The following is a 20,040-nucleotide window of genomic DNA, read 5'->3' on the forward strand; positions in this document are numbered from 1 at the left end:
AACTAAAGTAGGTAAGAGATACCCACTTCAAAACTGAAGGTATGCTGGCCTGTTTAAATTACCTTCGAAATAGTAGGGTCCAATGATTTTATTTCTTACAATGCCAGCCCACACGTTTACCTTTTGCGGGTATTGTGTATGATGTTCCCGCATCCAGTTGGAGTTTTCTTTTGCCCAGTATCTACAATTCTGACGGTTGACCTCGCCATTTAATTTGAATGTAGCCTAATCAGAAAAAGTAATATTTTGAACCAAGAGAGGGTTTCGGTGGTTGTTATCCATCATTATTTCGCAAAATTGTATTCTTTTATCTGGATTATCCTCTGCCTTTTAATTACTTGACTTACTTTTACGTACTTTGTGTACCGTTGTTTTGCAAACATCGAGATTACTACTAACCTTACGAACAGAAGTGTGCGCATCTTCTTCAAAAGCAAGTAGAACATCTAATGTTGTAATATAATTTACAGAGGGACGACCTGATCTGCGTGCATTTTCAACCGTACCAGTTTCTCGAAATTTCTTTTCAATCTTACTTACTATTGACTGCGTGATGGATATTTCTGGATATTTATTATTAAATAAATTACACACTTCAGACAAAATAACACTGAAATAAACAGACCCATTAACACTGAGATGAAGTCAAGAATTTATAGAGCCAGTGTAAGACCAATAATGACATATGCCTCAGAAATGTCTCCACACAGCCACAACGCAAAGACTACTGGAAACGGCAGAGATGAAAGTACTGAGAAAAATTACAAGAATACGCTGACAGATCGAAAAATGGGCACAAAATAGAAATAAAGAATGGAATAACCACATAAGCAGAATGGAGGATACGCGTGTCGTCAAAATGGAGTGACACCACGTAAAAGATGGAATGACAACTTTCCATAGCATCCGCCAATGAACAAGCAGAATTGCCAATAAAGAGAAAGAAGAAGAAGAAGAAGATGAAGTATTTCCTGGCTGAAGAGTCTACGTCCGTGGTTGAACACAACAACCACAAATCTTTTTAGAACAGCAGTTTGCAAAATACAGATTGCCATGATGGTCACCAATATTCTAAACGGATAGGCACTACAAGAAGAAGAAGAACTTAAATAATAAAACGTCAAACAGCGGTACAGGTCTTATTTAATCTTATTTTGTGTAATTACACTGCCATGAAATAATATTTGTTTTTGAATTAATATATTTCAAATACGCCAAGGTATAGTAAATAAGAAAGTTCTTGATCGTTGATTCATGAGTGTCCTATAAGTCTTTTATTCTGTGGTTACACTTCATCTACGTTAAAACTTCTGAAATGGACTATCACAAATTTCGTAAATATTTCGACAGGAAATGTTTCACGTGTTTCATTCACACAGACTTACCTTAATCTTATACTTGACGATTTCTACATAAATTTTTAAACAACTTAAAAATAGTTAAGCTTGGGGACAAAGTGCAGAATGCTTTCGCTTGTTCGAATACGTGAGCATACTCTCGCAGACAGAATAAATACCACTGGGACGAGGAGAGCTTAAAATTCCTTTTGGAAATGTTTTAAACAAGATGCGGTATTATCTCTTTGCAAGGGATTTTATTATTGTACAGAGATGAGAATATTTACATATGTTTTCTCGACAAATAATTTTATTTGCTTTGAAAATATGCTTTTTAATATGGATTTTAAGTCCTTCGTAAAAAAATGGGTCGATGTAAAAATTTTTGTTAATTTACGTCGGAAGGGGAATCCATTCTTCTTCTTTTAGAAGACCGAGGTCTCTAATAACTTCTTTTGTCTTCAACTATCGTTGTTATTTTATATTCGTCCCTTTCTTCCTTATTATTAGTGTCTTTCATTTTAATAATTTTCTGAATACCCGGTGTTGATCTTAGACATTTAAGCTTTTATTATTTTGTATGACTTGCTCCATTAAATTCTCGTTCCATTTTTTGATGTTACATTTTAGTTCTATTCGTTTTTATTTAAGTCGTTAGTTTTTTCGTTAGGTATTATCGTTTTATTTAGTTATAAGTACGTATTCTTGAGTGTGGCGTTTGTTTTCCGCTCATAGTTGTACAATTTCCTTCATTAGTTGTTTGGTTTCGTTGTTTATTTTGTCTTCTTTAGTTCATGCTTTTTTGCGACCTGTAGTTCGGCTTCGAAAAGGTTCTGATTTATGTTGTTGTTAACGTCCTCAATTTGGTTCTAATTATGCGGAGGATCTAATTCGAAATTACTCTCTAAGACCTTCTGTAATACTTCTTCATTTATTCTAACTTTAAAGACATCTATTAGTGTTGTTTATTTGTTTCAAAGATCCTTCCACTGTATTTTTTTGTGTTTTCGCCCCAACTATACGATGGTCACTACCAGTTGGTATGTTATTTATTGTTGTAACTTTTTCAAATATTTTTTTATTGTTTGAATAGTCTATTTTATTTTTGATAGTTTTGTTAAGTACCATTAATATCTTTCCAGTAATTAAACATATTTTTGTAAATTTACAATCTACTCCTAGGACTTCTTTTATATTGTTAGGTAGTGCGTGTTTTTGTCTTTCACTAATATATTCAGGACACTCCATTAAGATGTGTATTACATTAATGTCGCAGTTATATAAATCACAAATAAGGCGATTTAATTTGAAGATTAAGTTGCTGTGAGTTCGTTTGCAATGACCTATACGTAAACGGGTTAGGTTAACAAATAGATGGCGATTTAAATTTATCTCGCACCAAGATTCGGTTGAGGGCTTCGCGATGTATAGAGTTGATTATGAAAGATTTCATTTGTTTTTCTCTTCATTTGTCATTTTTTCTTCAAGGAACGATTTGTAGTCGGAAACAGGCACTAATTTCACTAACACTGAAGAGACACTCTATATATATATATATATATATATATATATATATATATACATATATATATATATATATATATATATATATATATATATATATATATATATATATATATATATATATATATATATATACGTAGTACGTACGAGGCAGTAAGTTTGTAATTATTCTTTTATTAAAATACCTATGGCATTACTTGTATATAACTGCTCTATCTTATGTAATGCACTAGGAGAGTCGGTAGTTACGACAGAATTTGAAATTTTTTGGATACGTATATAAATGAGGGCGTCCAGAATTCAGTATAGTTCTACAGAGTTGATACTGCAACTGGAAGATAATCAAAACTGTAATACAACGTTCGGAGTTATAACTGCTAATTTTACACCATTAATAGTTATGACAATGTTTTGGCAAAGAGGCAAATATGTTGTAAAATGATTAAATAATTGTTGCATGGAAGGTCTTAAGCTTATTGTATTTACAAAGAGTTAGATTACATATTGCAGGAGGAATAATCCAGGAGAAGGTGTGACTGTAGATAGAAGAGAGATATCTTATGATTCTCTCGTAAAAAGGAGATTTCGTCCTTTTTTGTTTATATGTTACTTTAAAACGTTCAGCGATAGTATGATGGAAAGTGGAATGCGATTTTATCTCACCTGTGGATGATGCGTATGTTAATGACAAGTACATTCTTATAAAATTTAAAGGTGGTTCCCTGGTTAAACATTGTAGACTTTTTATGGGGCTAGTACAAAATGCTCCTGTAGTGTAGTCTAGTGTAGTGTCTTAGTGCTGTATTTTGTATGACTTCTAGTTGAGAAGAAGAGTCTTTTTTGCAGATAAGTATACAGCTGATTCATACCGAGTTTTGACTGTACTAGTGATTTGTAAATATGTTCCACATAAGTTATATTGTTTCCATATAACTGATGATCTGGATTTGTAGAGTGCCGTTTTTTGAAAATAAAATACATTTGGTTTTGGTTGTAGAAAATTTTAATCCTACAGCTTTAGGTGATTTATTGCAGATTTTAAGTTAAAAATATTTTTCCTCTTGAATATGTAATCAAATCATCAGCGTATAATCTCGCTTTAACAAGTTTTAACAAATAGTTTGTTTATCGGTACTAAGAATAGGGTTAAGCTAATAACGGATCCTTGAGGTGTTCCATTTGTTTGGCCCTTAGTGCTGGATATTGTACCATTTATCTTAACCTTAAATTTTCTCCTGTTAAGAAAATTATGAATAAAATATAGAATGTTACCTTTGCTACCCCAATGTCTAGGTTAGAAGTTCTAGTGTTAAAAATATCGTTTCTCTAAGCCATGTCAAACGCTTTCGTTTTATCGAAAAAGACAGCAATATGATTCATGTATTTCGGACTCTAGGTCTATTAAATTATCTATGGTGGATCCGTTTCTGTGAAGGCCACTTTGTTCATTGATTATTCATTTATTATTTTCCAAAAAACATCTTAGTATATATTCCACCATTTTTTCTAAGATTTTGCACATTGTATTGGTAAGAGAAATTGGCCTATAGGAATCAGGATCAGTTCGTGATACTTGTTATTGTCCAAATTCTGTTGTATAGGTTAAAACGATATTTTTTTCCATTATCTAGTAGATTATGTAAGAAAGTAACAGGAATATCGTTTGGTTCTGTGCAGATTTTTTGCAGGTACTTAAAGAGTGATTAAGCTCTTCCATGGTAAATGTTATATTAAGAGGATTATCTTCAGTGTAACCAGAATCTATTAATTAATTTTCCGAAATCGTCTTGGTATTAATAAACTTCTTAGAAAAGTTGTTATTGCTGGAATTCATTTCAAACTGTTTTACTAGTAGGTCTGATATGTCGTTATTAGATGTAACTATCTGTTTATTTTTCCATAGGAATGGAATCCTTTTATGTGTACTGCTTGCAGATATTTTTCTAACATTTTTCAATATGGTGCTTATAGGCATATTGGTATTAATAGAAGACATAAATTCTTGCCAAGATTGTTTCTTGTTCTTTTTAGATATGTATCTAGCTTGTGGGATAAACATTGGTTTTAGCCATCTGGTATTTAACCAGAATCGTATGTTTTATTATATAGGTAAGTATGTTAAATATTTTATTACATTATCATATAACTACGTGACTCACTTTTGCATAGATATTATCAGGCTCATGAGACTTTTATGGCTTTTCAACAGCTCGGTCCATTATAACACTAGACTCGGTCTATTAGATTGACATAAGTGCTTAAAACAGCTTGTTGGAAGAGTTTTCATTTCCATCTATTTGTTTCGAAACTACTGATAAACTTTTCCTTTATTAAATTTTCTTTGTCCCTTGCACTTTTTTACATTAAACTCTAACGATCTGTTTTAATGCCAGATTTACCGTGTTTAAACTTTCATCCAAGTAAAATTGTTATACATAACAAAGCAAACTGTTTAATTAATGTTTAAACAATTTATTTTTGAATATGACTTCCAATTTTTTAATTGTTGTTTATTCTAAATCGTAGATTTAATGAAAGAATAAAGAAAAACAAGAGAGAACAGTTTATTATTTTTAAATTTTTTTTGTATGTACCAAAACATTTTTGTTTTAACTAAATAATATTTAGTAAGGAATTAAATAAAACAGGAAACCAACTTTTTAATTGTTGTTTATTCTAAATCGTAGATTTAATGAAAGAATAAAGAAAAACAAGAGAGAACAGTTTATTATTTTTAAATTTTTTTTTGTATGTACCAAAACATTTTTGTTTTAACTAAATAATATTTAGTAAGAAATTTACTAAAACAGGAAATTTAGATATTGGCAGTTGTGCGATACCTACCGAAACACGTCAAAACTTTTCTTTGGCAAAAACTTAGACAATCAACTTTTGCTATATAAACTAGGTAGGGATTAGGGTATTATCTATAAATAGAAGCTGCCCACTGTACTATCGACGGAGGTTTTTGACAGCGTTTACGCCGTGAGCGTGTCTGCCGCAGAGTTTGAGGAAGTTTGCAAAGTTAGTTGGTCAAGTTATGTTTGTAGAAATATACTAAATTAATGTTTTGGTAATGATTTTTTAATTTACTTAATTAAAAACTTTTCTTTTAAATCCAAACTACACACGATGAAATATTTCAGTAATTTAATAGCAAATTTTATCATCAAAATATCATAACATATTTTTAGTATGATTCTATTATTATAATAGTAGTTTTGGACCATGTATATCTACAATAGACCAGATATTCCTGCACATAAACGAATTCAAAATAAAATTTTCTCCTTTGTTAACTTTAAATCAATCTTTGACAGCGAAGTAATGGATTAACTTTATAGGCTCGATAAAAGTTTGTAATAGGAATAATAGGTGAAGTTGTCTGTAAAGTGCGAGTAAAAGGTGATTTTTCGAAAGACATATACCTGGAAAAGATAAGATGTAGAGGTATTATAAAAGGCAATTTTCTTTAATAGGTCAATGCAAATAATGAGATACGCTGATGACTAGTCATACGCTTAAACCCTAAAAAAGCATTTGTTTCATTAACTGTCACAAAAAAAAATAGACCTTTATAGACCTTTTATACACTTTTATTTAACGTATAACTTAGCGTAGCCTTTTATATAGTAAAACCGTAGTTACGCAAATTTATTCAACACAATCCCTTCCTTCCATCACGTGTATCCCATACAAATAGGTTAAGTTAGAATCTACAAATGAAATTTGGCTGTCACCATTTTGTAATTTTATTTACATTTATTTAGGGTCGTCCCAAGAGAATTAAATGTATTATATCTAAAAGCTTCCAAAAGTTTCGCCTTACTTAAAACTCCAACGGAAGTCTTATGGTTTTTTAATTACGCTATTGTAAAGGAGTCGTTTATAAGGAGGGCAAAAACTTAGTTCCAGAGTTATGAGCCAGTTTCAGTTCGTAAAAGATTTGTGGATTTTTTTTAGAAAAAATTATATATAAAAATCTTTACGAGAAATCTTTTTGTAGAAGATCTTGACACAGATTTATTGAAATATATTAATAGATTTTTTAACAATCAATCCAAAAGTAATGTAAAAAGTAATTGTAAAAAATGACGTGCACTCTACCCTCCATGCTATGGCATGCTGGACGAGCCATACAGTCTGTAGTTTACACCCCGAGGAATAAGTGGGAACACAAAGTGTTACAATTTAAGTTTTTTTGTGATTTCAAATATAAGATTTCAAATTTAGTACTATGACATTTTCTGTCAATTTTTTTACCGGCGCTTCGTATTTTCACTAGAATATCTAAAAACGACAAGAATAAAAAAAAATATACGACAATAAAATAAAATATTTTTATAGTTAATTAAAACACACATAAAAGACTAAAAGGAAATGAAGTTACGTATATTCTTGGTGATTTTATTGCGAAAAGTGGAAAATGTATACCTAAGATCTGACTTGGTAGGTGAATACGGACTAGCAGAGAGCAATGAACGAGGGGATAGGGTTTACCAGTTCTCTCAAGAACATGATATAATAATAACAAATACCTGGTTTCAATTACACAAGAGAAAGCTTTATACATGGAATTGACCAAGAGATTATCTACCTCACATAATCAGAAATCAGATAGAAATAAGCGATTTAAAAACAGTGTTCCGACATAGCGTAGTGCATATATCGGCTCATACTACAATCCTGTAATAGCTGACAACAAAGTCATACTCAAAAAAATTTTAAAAGTCTCAAAATATCAAAAATAAATATATCAGAGAGTAACAGAAAACAAATAGATCTAATTACAGTACTGTGCGAATTAATGGAATTATAGGCTGTTTTATTGAAACAAGTTAGATTTATCAGTTTGTCAATTTGTCAGTTTATTTAGAAAAAAATTATATTTTGACAAAACTTACATCTTTTAGTAAGAAATATATCCCTCTTTGGCTACAATTACTGCTTTTACCCTTTTTGGCATAGATTCTACGAGATTATTACAGTTTCGAGATATCCTTTCATCTCGAAACCAAAAATGAATGACCAATCTAGCTTTGCACATAAACTTTCAATGGGGTTGACGTCTGGTGAATTAACAGGTCAATCTAAAACATTAATATGCTTATTTTCAAAAAATTCCATCATTTGCTTTGACTTGACTTTGACAGTGAGCCGAGTCCTGTTGACGAATCACTCCTCTTTGGGGCTGACATTTTTGGAGTTCTGTGTTCAAACGCCGTTCCAACATGGATTTGTATTTTTGGCTGTTCATCATGCCTTCGATCGGTATCAAAGATTCAACCATTTCATTCCATTTTTTTGACTGGATGTTTTACGGTTTAATCAATACATGTGTAAGGTTTTCATTGTCACACTTGCTGACGAACTTCGACCGCTGTCCCCGAACTATAAAGTGAGTTTCATCTGTTTCATCTATCTTAATATTAACTATAGGCAAAGATGATTCCATCAAATATACAATATACACAAACAAAAATGCATTAGCATACAATTTGTAGTGCTATTGATTATGCCATGTCTCTAAAACAAAATAGAGAAATACGTTTACCAAATTTATCCCTTAGATTTTAATAAGCCTCTTAAAGATTCTATGGAAAGTTATAAGATTGTTTAACTTATAAACTCCAATAAGTTTCTATAAGGTTTAAGCCATTTTAACCAAGTTTATTTCGTCGGATAAACAATATGTTAAAATGCGATAAATAAGATATTCAACGTGTTAATTTGAGTTTCCGTGAACTTGCAAAGGAGGATATCTCTTACACACATTTATCACAAAACAAAACAAATTATTTTTGATATAGAACTAAATCTATAGTTCAACATTTCTCTGCTTCTCATTATAGAAAGTTTCCAATAATCTATCCAGAACTTTTGATAGTTAAAACACTTATCCGAGTCGAAATAACTAGATAAACATCATCCGCTCTATAATGTTCTGACAATTTTCGTAATACAGTTTTTAAAATAAAACAATATATAACTAGTAGGTGATTTGAGCCGTAGCATGCTCATGATCAACTTTTTACGTCCAAAATGCTTGCTCAAATATCAGTTTTAATCAAAATTACCTTGGTTTGATTATGAGTTGTTGAAACAAATTAAACAGAGTGACAGGGCTTATAAAGATTTTAAAAAATATATTAAAGTCGTTGAAAAACAACATAAATGACAAGTTTTGATAAAGAAATAAAGTAGTAAATATCTTAGAGCTAAAAAAAATGGTTCTATTTCTATAACAAAATTAATAGACGTGGAAAACATTATAGAACAAATTTGGAAAATTTAAAAAAAATAATTAATGATAATAGCAGAGAGATGCTAAATTCTGTAACATTTGAACCTGTTTGTTTAGGAAAGTAATTTATTTTTATGTATAGTTAAATTACTGTAAAGTTAAATGCCAACTCTATTCTGTGATTCCAGTTTCAAATTTACCTGTAATAGACTGAACTGTACCATCTGCAGTAGATACTTGCACGGACGAAATGGGCATCTCAGCAGTTTTCAGTAAGTCTAATGAATGTCAACCTATCTCGAAATTGTTCGAGCTCCTATCTAAAAGAGCTAATCAAGATTGTCCTAAAATCTTAATGGGTCTCTTAAGGTCAATTATCATTATGTTTCCTCACTAACAATGAATTCAAATTACAGATATTATAGGCCAACAAGGGTTGTGGTAGACTCTAGTCTAGGGACTTATGTTCCCTGTAGGTAATTCAAGTCCATTGTCATATAGCCAGATAATTTAACAATTTTAAGTATGGTTTAATCCATTGAAATTCAACCACTATTTGGTTCTGAGCCTATTCTGCAAGTACTCACTGTAAGTAGTAAGTACTCACTGTAAGTACTCACTACAAGTACTCACTCAGCCTATTCACTGAAAATGGACTGATTAGTTCGAAAACATTCTAAATTTGATTTTTTTGTATTTTGAAATTTAATTTTCAATTAAATATACCAATAACAACTGAGGTGTTTTAATTATATGTTTGAGTTTTTTAACTATATGTTATACAGCCAACTCCTGGAAATTATCCCTTTTTAATTTTATAAAATATTTGATCAGTTTTAACCTAAAATAACCAGGCACCACCGTCAACCACATATAGGTTAAATAAAACAATTTTCCTGTATTATATTTCATGATACGACAGGTGCCATTGTAAGCATTCAAATAATTTCAAAGTTTTGGAGTTTGGCTTTCTATTCTTCTTTGTCGCCATGGAGACAAGTCAAATTACCATAATGCTTGTTCTGGAATTCAAATACCTAAATCTCTATGTGGTAAATTAATGCAAAGCATTTAGGAGATATCTTTTGGTTTATACAAACATTTTAATAAATAAAAACTAGTACAAACACGAACTGATAAAAAGGGTCCATATAATTTTTCCAAATTTTTCGATATAAAGAAAATATAAATACATAGTATTTTAAATTATTTCAGACAATAAAAAACGCTTAAAAATAAAAAGATATAGAAAGTTATAAAAAATTAACTACCGAATATAACCTTTCGGGAAAAATAATGAAGGTAGAAAATACCACATAGTTGGGCCTGTTTTTCTCAATACTAACTTAATCGGTGAAGTGTATCTAGAGATGTAATTGAACCGTTAATATTTACTTGAAATTCTGGACAATAATCCAGATGAATTCGTCAACTTGGAAATAATGTTTCGACAAGATGGTGCTCCTGCACACCATTACGGTGCAGTTAGACGTTATCTAGATGAGGAATATCGTGGTAGATGATTTGGACGACGAGGTACGATAGAATGGCCAGCTCGGTCACCGGACCTTACATCATTAGATTTTTTCTGTGGAGATACTTGAAATCTAAAGTTTATGCTACAGCAACCGACAATATTGATATTTTAAAAATACGAATTGTTGAAGAATGTAGGGCAATTTACCCCGACACATTTGAATAATTACGGCAAGAGTAAGAAAAGGATGTATTACTGTCAGGAAGTAGATAGAACACATTTTCAACACTTACTATAAGAACTGGTTGTTAAATATTTATTAATTAAATGAGAAGCTACAATTTTAGTATTTATTTAATTTATTTATCAAAATGAGCTTAAACTCAAACAAAATTATTATGACTGAATATACACACTAATGTAACAATAACCGTTCAAAAGATACGAGGGGGAACGTACTTTTAATTAGCATTGTATACAAAAGAGTATCAAGCAAAGCAATAAAGTGAAAGTAGTTTAAGATTTCACAAAAATACTCGAACTATATTATTAAATTTATCTGTACATATTTCAATACCGAGGAAGGAAAAAGGAAAATTCTGTAAAACTGTAGGATAAGAAAGGATAACTAGTTTGAAGATCGTAATAATAACTAAAGAGGATAAAGAAAAATAATAAAAAGTTTGCTAAAGGAATAGGAATATCAACATTTCTGAGAGCAAAACAGATTATGGTAAGCAGATTGGTTAAGGTCTGAATTTATAATTTTACAAAAAAAAAAAACAAAATCCGATACACTATGGAGACTATAGACTTATAAGTCTTATGTTCACATTTTAAAGTTATTCTTATGTATCATCTACAACAGATTAGGGAATAAGTGTAAAGAAGACCAACATGAAACGCAGTTTAGAGTTAGAAATGGAATGAGAACTAGAGAAGCACTTTTTGCACTGAATGTTTCGCTAAAGAAATGTCAAGATCAATGTTAAGATGTCTTTGCCATTTTTATTGATTATGAGAAGGCATTTGATATTATACATCATGATAAGTTAATTAGAATATTAAAAGATACAGGAGTTGACAGCCGCAATGTCAGCATTATTCAAAAAAATTAATTGACAGCGACCATCCTTATCAATGGGAAGTGGACAGAAAAGTGTAAAATTCTAAAGGGAATCAGGCAAACTTTAGATCTAACTTTAGATGGCTAGAAGATTATAATGATGAGGAAGAAAAATCAAATCCTCTCACTGCCAAATTAATTCGAGAAGGTCGTAAATTTTGCATTAAATTAGAAATTCATTTTCTTATTCTTCTTCTTTTTCGCGCGACTAATATTACTCCTGTTTGTGTGCCTCTTATTCTATTTTAGTCGTTGTTGACTGTACATTATCTTTTTACCTTTTTGGCGGCCTTCCAACGGGTCTTCTACTATACGGCTTGTTGTTTTTACAGAATTTTGCTAATCTATCTGGTCCCATTCGGTTTGCACGTTCGTTCCATTTTTTTTTCTTGTTTTTATCCACCTGTTAATATTTTAAATTTTGCATTGTTCGCTTATACTTTTGTTGGTTTGTCTGTCTCTTAATGATATGCCCGCTATTGATCTTGATACTTTCATTTCGATATTGTTGTTTCGTCTTTCTTGTATCGGTCCGTGTCTCCGCTGCATATGTAATGATTGGTCTTACTGTTGTCTTGTATACTTTCATTTTGCTTTCCGTGGTCAGATATTTGTTTCTCGATATGGTTTCTCGGAGGCAACCACTTACTCTTGACGCTTTTGATGCTTGCCTTGTGGTCTCTGTTCTTATATCCCTGTCACTAGTGATCTCTACTCCTAGGTAATTGAATTGCATTACTTGTTCTGACCTCAATTCTCAACGATCCTTTAAATTACAACGTGAGCTGCAGAACTGCATGTCAGGATATTGTGAGATACATAAAAAATTACTAGCGTCATCGTCGCAAAGTTTAATTACTGATTACATTATCAGAAAAGGAATGAAGAACACAGAACGAGAACGCAACCTATTTCTTTTAATTTGTGCAAACTTTTTTGTTTTTGTCTTGGTTTTAAGTAATTTTAGAAGGGTATGGAACGGATCCCTGTTTTTTTAAGGCAAGTAATGTCTTTTTTACGCGATTTTTTTAGAAGCGCTTTTCTGTGGTACGTATCCACAGCATAAAACGAGACCTTACCATCGGTTACCAACGACCATCAATTTTGATAGTTTACAATAATTCTTGTGGGAGAGTTGTTGGTCACAATTTGGAAAAAGGATCTTGCTACTTTATTCTTTATTAAAGACGTTTCGTATATCAATGTCTACACGTCATCAGTGCATAAAGATATTCAGCTATAAAAAGATGGTATAGTGAAGCATAGTTTTAACCCAGGGGCCATGAAATTAAAGGTTGATTTGTTTTAAAAAAGACAGAACAGTCATCTTTTATATAAAATTTGTAGATAACAGAAGTATAAAAAAACGAACAAAATACTTTCAGATATGGAATACAAACAGAATCCAAAAAACACTAATAGTGCGATTGAATCATCTTTAATAAGTTTTATTGAAGAAACGTCTTTAATAAAGAATGAAGTAGCAAGATTTATTTGCTTCGTTAAACACTGGAACCGATATTTTTTTCACAAAATCCTTATTTTTTCACAATATATATATATATATATATATATATATATATATATATATATATATATATATATATATATATATATATATATATATATATATATATATATATATATATTAATATATATATATATTACAACTAATATTGACAATAATTTACTAGTTTACAGAGCTCCACAGGTAGCGCTAATTGTTTTGACATATATCATTTATTTATTTATTATAAATTGTCATTACTTGTTGTTATTTTAATATTATTTGATATTATTTTTATTCAAAGATTTTACTTAATCATTTTGCACATTATAATAATTATTTGGAATCAAAAATAATGTTGAAATCGGTCGAATAAGCTAAAAATTTGTAATATCTACAAGGTCGAACGTCCCTTACCTTAAAACATTCAATGTTTTGTTGGTGTTCTGTCAAAAATCGAGAAAGATAAAGCTATAAACAAGTTCGTAGTAGATGACGATCGCAACAAGCGGAAAGTAGGCAACACTCAATCACATCCCGTCGCGACGTACACACAGTGAACAGTGAGCGCCAAACGAATGGGCGCTAATATAAAACAGGTGCGACGCGCAAACGCACAAATGCGCAGATCATTGATTGGCGTCTTGAGATCCCTCAGGCCCCCCCGCGTGTAATATTGTTTACGCACAATCCTTTTACTTCATGCGAGAAATATTATTGTCATGTTCTCCTCTTTATGACATTTTTCAATAGCCATTTTTCCGGATTGAAACGTAACGAATGGTGTATTATTACCCTATCGATGAATTCCTCCTCGTTGGATCACTACGACAAAATTAGCTAAATTAGTTAATGTTTTTAGCGGTTAAACCAACTAAAATCTTTTTTTATTGTTCTAGTTTAGAAAGATATATTGTTAGGTTTATATGAGACAACTTGAGAGATTGTCATGTATAGTATATTTCAGCGTTCTTGTCTACTGTAGCCCTAGACGAGCTACCTTCTGATTAAGTTCTATCATAAATAATGTAGATTACATTGACTCATTATAGTGAATCGTTATATATCATCATCCCTCTTCTTTTCTTCATTTCTGCCCACGATTGTCTAATATTCGCTTTTCTGTGACATGTAGTACCGGCTTATTTTCTTATGTCATAGACCCATCTTAAATTTGGACGTCTTCTTGGTCTCTTGACGCCTCTTGGATCTTCTTCTCATGGCGCCGTCTCCTTTCGAAGGTTCGCGATCCAAATGGCAATTGTAGTTTTGGAAACTGCTGCGCAAGATTTCTGGGGATGAGCGGTCGAACCATCTCCTCAGGTCTTTCAGCCACGAGTTCTGGCGTCTTCCTACTGATCTTTTGCCCTTCCTTTGTACTTTCCTTCCAGTATAACTTGAAGTAATTCGTATTTTACGCCTCTTAACACATGACCCAAGTATTGTATTTTCCTCTCTTTGATTATTCTTAGTAATTCTTTTTGTTTACACATGCGACGAAGTACCTTAACATTAGTAACTCTTTGTACCCATGGAATTTTCAACCTTCGTCTGTCATCTCAAAGGCATCTATTCTTTTTTCTATTTGAGTCCATTGTTCAACTTTCACAGCCATACAGTAAGATAGAAAAAACGTAACATCTGATCATTCGGATTCTAAGCTGCAGACTAAGGTCTGATCTTGTAAGAAATGCTTTCCTGTTGATGAATGCTTTCCTTGCTTTTGGATTACACTGACTATTGATATTTGCTCCCAAATATTTTATGGAATTTACATGTTCTATTATTTGACCCTTGGCACACACATGTACGTTTATTGGTGTCTTTGAAAATACTAAAGTTTTAGTTTTGGAACCATTTAGATGTAAACCGAACATTTCGCTGTCGTGAACTACCGCATTTATTATATTTTCTAGTTCTTGTGCGTTGCTTGCTATTAAGACGGTATCATCAGCATATATGATGTTGTCTATGCTGATTCCGTTAATCTTAATTCCGCCTTGGACCTCGCCTAATGCTTCTCTGAATAAAGACTCCGAATACAAATTAAACATTAGCGGTGATAAGACGCAACCCTGTCTCACTTCTCGTCGGATTTGTATATCTTCGGATGTTGTGTGCTCTATTTCAATTGTTGCCGTTTGGTGCCAGTATAGTTCTGAGATAATTCGCAAGTCTTGTTCGTCAACTCCTGATGTTCTCAGAATTTAGATTATCTTTTGATGGTTAAAGTAGTCAAATGCTTTTCGATAGTCAATAAAACATGTATATACATCTACATTCATGTCTCTGCATCGTTGCGTTAATACATTTAAAGCAAAAAGAACCTCTCGTTTTCCCAATCCGTTTCGAAATCCGAATTGAGTGTCGCTCATCTGAAACTCGCACTTCTTGTAAATTCGTGTATGGATAATTCTGAGAAAAGTTTTAAGGACATGAGACATCAAGCTTAATATTCGATAATCATCGCATTGTGAGGAATTCGATTTTTTTGGTAATGCTACGAATGTTGATTTTAGCCAGTCTATTGGTCACCTGTGTCATATATCTTATTTTTTTTTTTTTTTTGTGGCATTGACTTTCGTCATTCAGCCAGTCTCGAAAGGTTATAATATATTCCTTAAAAAAGTATAGACAGATAAGTACAGATTATTTCTCTCAGACAAATGCACAGCGATATCCCTAAAACGAAATAGACGAATAATTAATAGAAGAACACGTCGAAGGAAAATACAAGGACACTCGCTTCTCGTCTAGGGGTCCGTCAAGACATTTATTTTAACAGACAAACAATACTGGACCACGGATAAGGTAATATATCTTATTGAACAGTGCTGTTATTAAGTCTACGCTTTTACTTTCGATATCTGCAATTAGTTTTTAGTATTTCGACATTGATATTGTCTGGACCGGTGGCTTTTCCATCTTTCTGAGATTTTACTGCGTGGATCACTTCTTCTTTGGTTATTTCTGGGCGTTTTTGACTTATTCGATTATCATATATGGTGGAGAACAAGGTCTATTGTCGTCAAAAAGAGTTTGTATGTATTCTTTTCATCTCTCTAGTTTGTCTTTTGTACTCATAATTATTTCGTTATTATTTTTTAATATTGTTGTTTTTCTCTTTTTGCGTCTACCTGCCATTTCTTTTACTTTTTTATAAATATTAAAGGTGTCGTATTTTCTCTAAAGTTGTTCGATTTCTAGACATTTTGTTGACATCCAGTTTTCTTTCTTCTCCCTGCATTTTTTTCTATTGGGCTTGTTTTATGTTTTCGTCTTACGTCCATGAGGTCCATGATCTCTTGCGTTATCAATTCTTGTTTTTTGTTGTGTTTTATGAACCCGATGTCTTCTTCTCGTATCTTTGTTTTTAGAGAAGTCCATGTTACTTCAATGTCTGTCTGTACCAAGTTTTCGATCGTTTTTATTTCTTCCTCAAGTTTGATACTTATTTCTTTTTTCTGTTCAGGGTTCTTCAGTTGTGTGATGTCTATTTTTCTTGTCACTGTTTTCTTTTTGACTTTGAGAAATCATTTTAATCTAAAATCCATTTGTGATCGATATGTATATCAGTTCCAGGGTATGTTTTCGTAGATTGTATACACTCTTAAAAGTGTTATTGAGCAAAATGAAGTCAATTTAATTTTTAACAATTCTGTCTTTTCTGTCTGCAGGTGATTTCCATGTGTATAGCCTTCTAGGATGTTGTTTGAAGAAGGTATTGGCTATTAACAGATTATTTTCTACGCAGAATTGTACAAGTCTATCTCCTCTATTATTCCTGGTACCTATGTAGTCTCCTTTAGTACCAAGAGCAATTTTAGCGTTAAAGTCACCCATGATCGTCGTTATCTCACCTCTTTTTGTCAGTAGCATTATTTCATCTGTGTTGTTATAAAATATTTCGATTTCTTCGTCTGACTTGTCACTTGTTGGAGCTTAGACCTGAATAATATTAGGTTTTCTGTGAGTTGAGGGCCATTGTCTTTTTCTCGTCTGCCATTTTGTCTGACAGTTTGCTCCTGAAATAAATGAGGAACTATTTCCTCCATTGGAGTATTTTACCAAACTGTTCTCTCTAGATATTTTAGACTACATCATTGAGCAGACATATTTGTATACTACTCAAATAAAGTGAAGCTCAAATAAAGTTAATGAAACTACTACATATTTGTATACTACTTCTTTCCTATGAAGATTATTGGGCCAGTGTAACATGTATCGAACAAGCCTGATGTCAATTAAACCTTTTAAACTTCTGAGAAGATTTATTCAGTTCAGTAAGAATAAACATATAACACAAACTACAACAGATAGGTTTTTCAAAATACGTCCGCTTTTAGAAAAAGTTAGAGAAAATTTTAAAAGGTTACAAACTAAAAATGAATACTCCATTGATAAAACTATGGTAGCTTACAAAGGAACACACGCTGGAAATTTACGTCAGTATATGAAAAGCAAGCCACATAAATGGTGTTATAAATTTTTGACGTGACAACGTCTTAAATTAGGTTGTGGTTCGGAGTCACTCATGAAAAAGTGTAACGCCCGCTCACGTCTGTTACGATGAGTCACCGAACGAGAGAGAGGCCCGCCGGACCGGCGAATGCCTTGCGTCTCTCTCCCACTCAAACATGATCGGTCCGCTGGTGCGATGCTATTTCTCCTATCATCGTCCTATCCTCAACAAAATCACTCAAATAGAAATTAGTTAAGTTTAAGTTTACATGTACAATGTTTTAGTAAACAAAATATATTTCTACAGTTAAAATTTGTGCAATTCTTATTTTCATTCAATTCCTTGTTCCTATTGTGCAATTTAATAATACATATTCATATCAATAAATATTCTACCGAGAAAAAGACGTTGTCACGTAAAATCTTCGCCCGTAAAACCGACTTTACAGGCAACCGATTTTTTTATCCATGTCAAGCTACAAACACAAAACTTCAATACACATTCTTAGTAAGTCAACAGATTTTTTCGACAATTATTTTGCAGGCTTACCACTTTTTATATAATTAAAGGAAAAAATGGGTCTATATAGCTTGGGAACATTATAAAGTAACAGAGTTGGTGGATGTCCATTAGAAACAAGTAGTCGTAAAATGAGTTGACAATCAAGTTTTATTGTTAGGAATAGAATCAGTAGATGCAGTAAAAAGGTACAGTAAAATTTCAAAAACAAAAATAGATGTTGCATTCCCTTCCATTGTAAAACAGTACAATAAACATATGAGAGGCGTAGTTATGGCTAATGCATTATTGGGATCTTACAAGTCTCCACACAAAGTTAAACAATGGTTCCTTGCAATTTTTGGCTATATTGTTGATATATGTGTGACGAATGCTTGGTTGTTGTACAGAATAGGATGTAAAGCACAACTGAAATCCACAAGTAGATACGTTATAAATACTACCTTTGCTTGACAGTGAGCAATGGTGAGCTCCAGTTACAGAACTACATTGGAGCGTAGATTACTACCAAACAGCGTAAATGGCACCATAATACAAGCGTGAAAAATTACAAATCTCATCTGCCTCACCAATCCATTCCTGCCTGTCTTCCCCTACCTGTATGCCCAGTTTTCATTGTTTTAATTCTGTAAAAGTTTCTTGATATTTCCTATATTATTATTTTCTATATTATTGATCCTATATTCATTGTCCGTTTTCGCTGCTGAGTTCTTGTCCATTCGGTGTCCAAGGTGTTGGGATTTTTAGCTTATATTTTTGTTTTCCAGTGGCCGGGCTGGAACGGTATACGGCGAAGCTTTTTAATTTGTAATCAAAATATGAATTATAAGTATGTATATATATATATATATATATATATATATATATATATATATATATATATATATATATATATGTTTGTTTGAACGTCAAGTTTGTCCCCATACAAATATATGTGCCCCATACAGGCTCACAGTTGCCCAAAGGTGGGGTGTATATTTTGATTTTTAGTCCAATTGTAATATTTTTTTGAGCGAACTAAAAAAAATGACCAATTTAACTACAGGAACTATGTAAAATAATTTCGCAACCGAATTATTACAAAATGCTACTATTCCTATTACTACTACTATTACTACTAGTACTACTACTACTAAAAATGTACTAATCAACATCAAACGTTTAATACTACCTGTATAAGTTTAAGTGATTTCTTGTTTATCGTCCTATTTTGCCCTCTCAATGGAAATAAATGAAATTCCCCATCAATAAGACCCAATGTCAGTTGTCGAGCTTCGACTCCAAATTAGAATTTATACTTCAAAGTTGGGGCATCTGCATATTAATGAAATGTCCTGGAAACGTGTATAAATTCCAAAGTACTCACCAAGTAATGATTTTAAGTTTAGGTTAAAAAGTTTTTAAACGTAGTTTTCTTCGGCCTACGTGCTCACATTATTATTCATTGCGGTTTGAGTTTAAAAATATTACCTTTTATTTTTTAGGCGAAAAAATAGGTTCTTAAATTTACGATGGAAATCTGCTTATGGAAATCTTAACGCAGAAATCAAATTTTCTAATTTACACGTTGAATTCGATATTAGTTAAATAATTAATGTTTTATACATATTTGCACGTATTTTTTGAACGCGCTGTATAACAAAATCTTTGTCAATTTTCTATTAATGAGGTTATTATAGACTATTTAAAATTTAAGTTAGCTTTCTTTTCATTTAATTATCTTCTTAATTATTTTTTTAATGCATATTTAGAATCTACTCATAAACAGTACATTGAGTAATTGGTAAATGTGATGAAAATATTGACTGGATTTGAGTACCGTCCAGCGACAGTTCTCCATTTTC

The 20,040-nt window shown here is 31.8% G+C and overlaps 1 protein-coding gene across 1 annotated transcript in view; it reads right to left on the bottom strand.

Annotated features, from left to right (window-relative positions):
• The window catches only part of unc-13-4A (BAI1 associated protein 3), a 225,044-nt gene extending 211,280 nt beyond the window's left edge, over positions 1-13,764 (bottom strand). The window contains exon 1 of the mRNA XM_072530868.1: positions 13,633-13,764. The gene's annotated coding sequence lies outside the window, so the exon portion shown is untranslated. The remainder of the gene's footprint in view (positions 1-13,632) is intronic.
• Between the last annotated feature and the right edge of the window lie 6,276 nt (positions 13,765-20,040).

Source organism: Diabrotica undecimpunctata, chromosome 4, assembly GCF_040954645.1.
Source record: "Diabrotica undecimpunctata isolate CICGRU chromosome 4, icDiaUnde3, whole genome shotgun sequence".
Classification (NCBI taxonomy): Eukaryota; Metazoa; Arthropoda; class Insecta; order Coleoptera; family Chrysomelidae; genus Diabrotica; species Diabrotica undecimpunctata.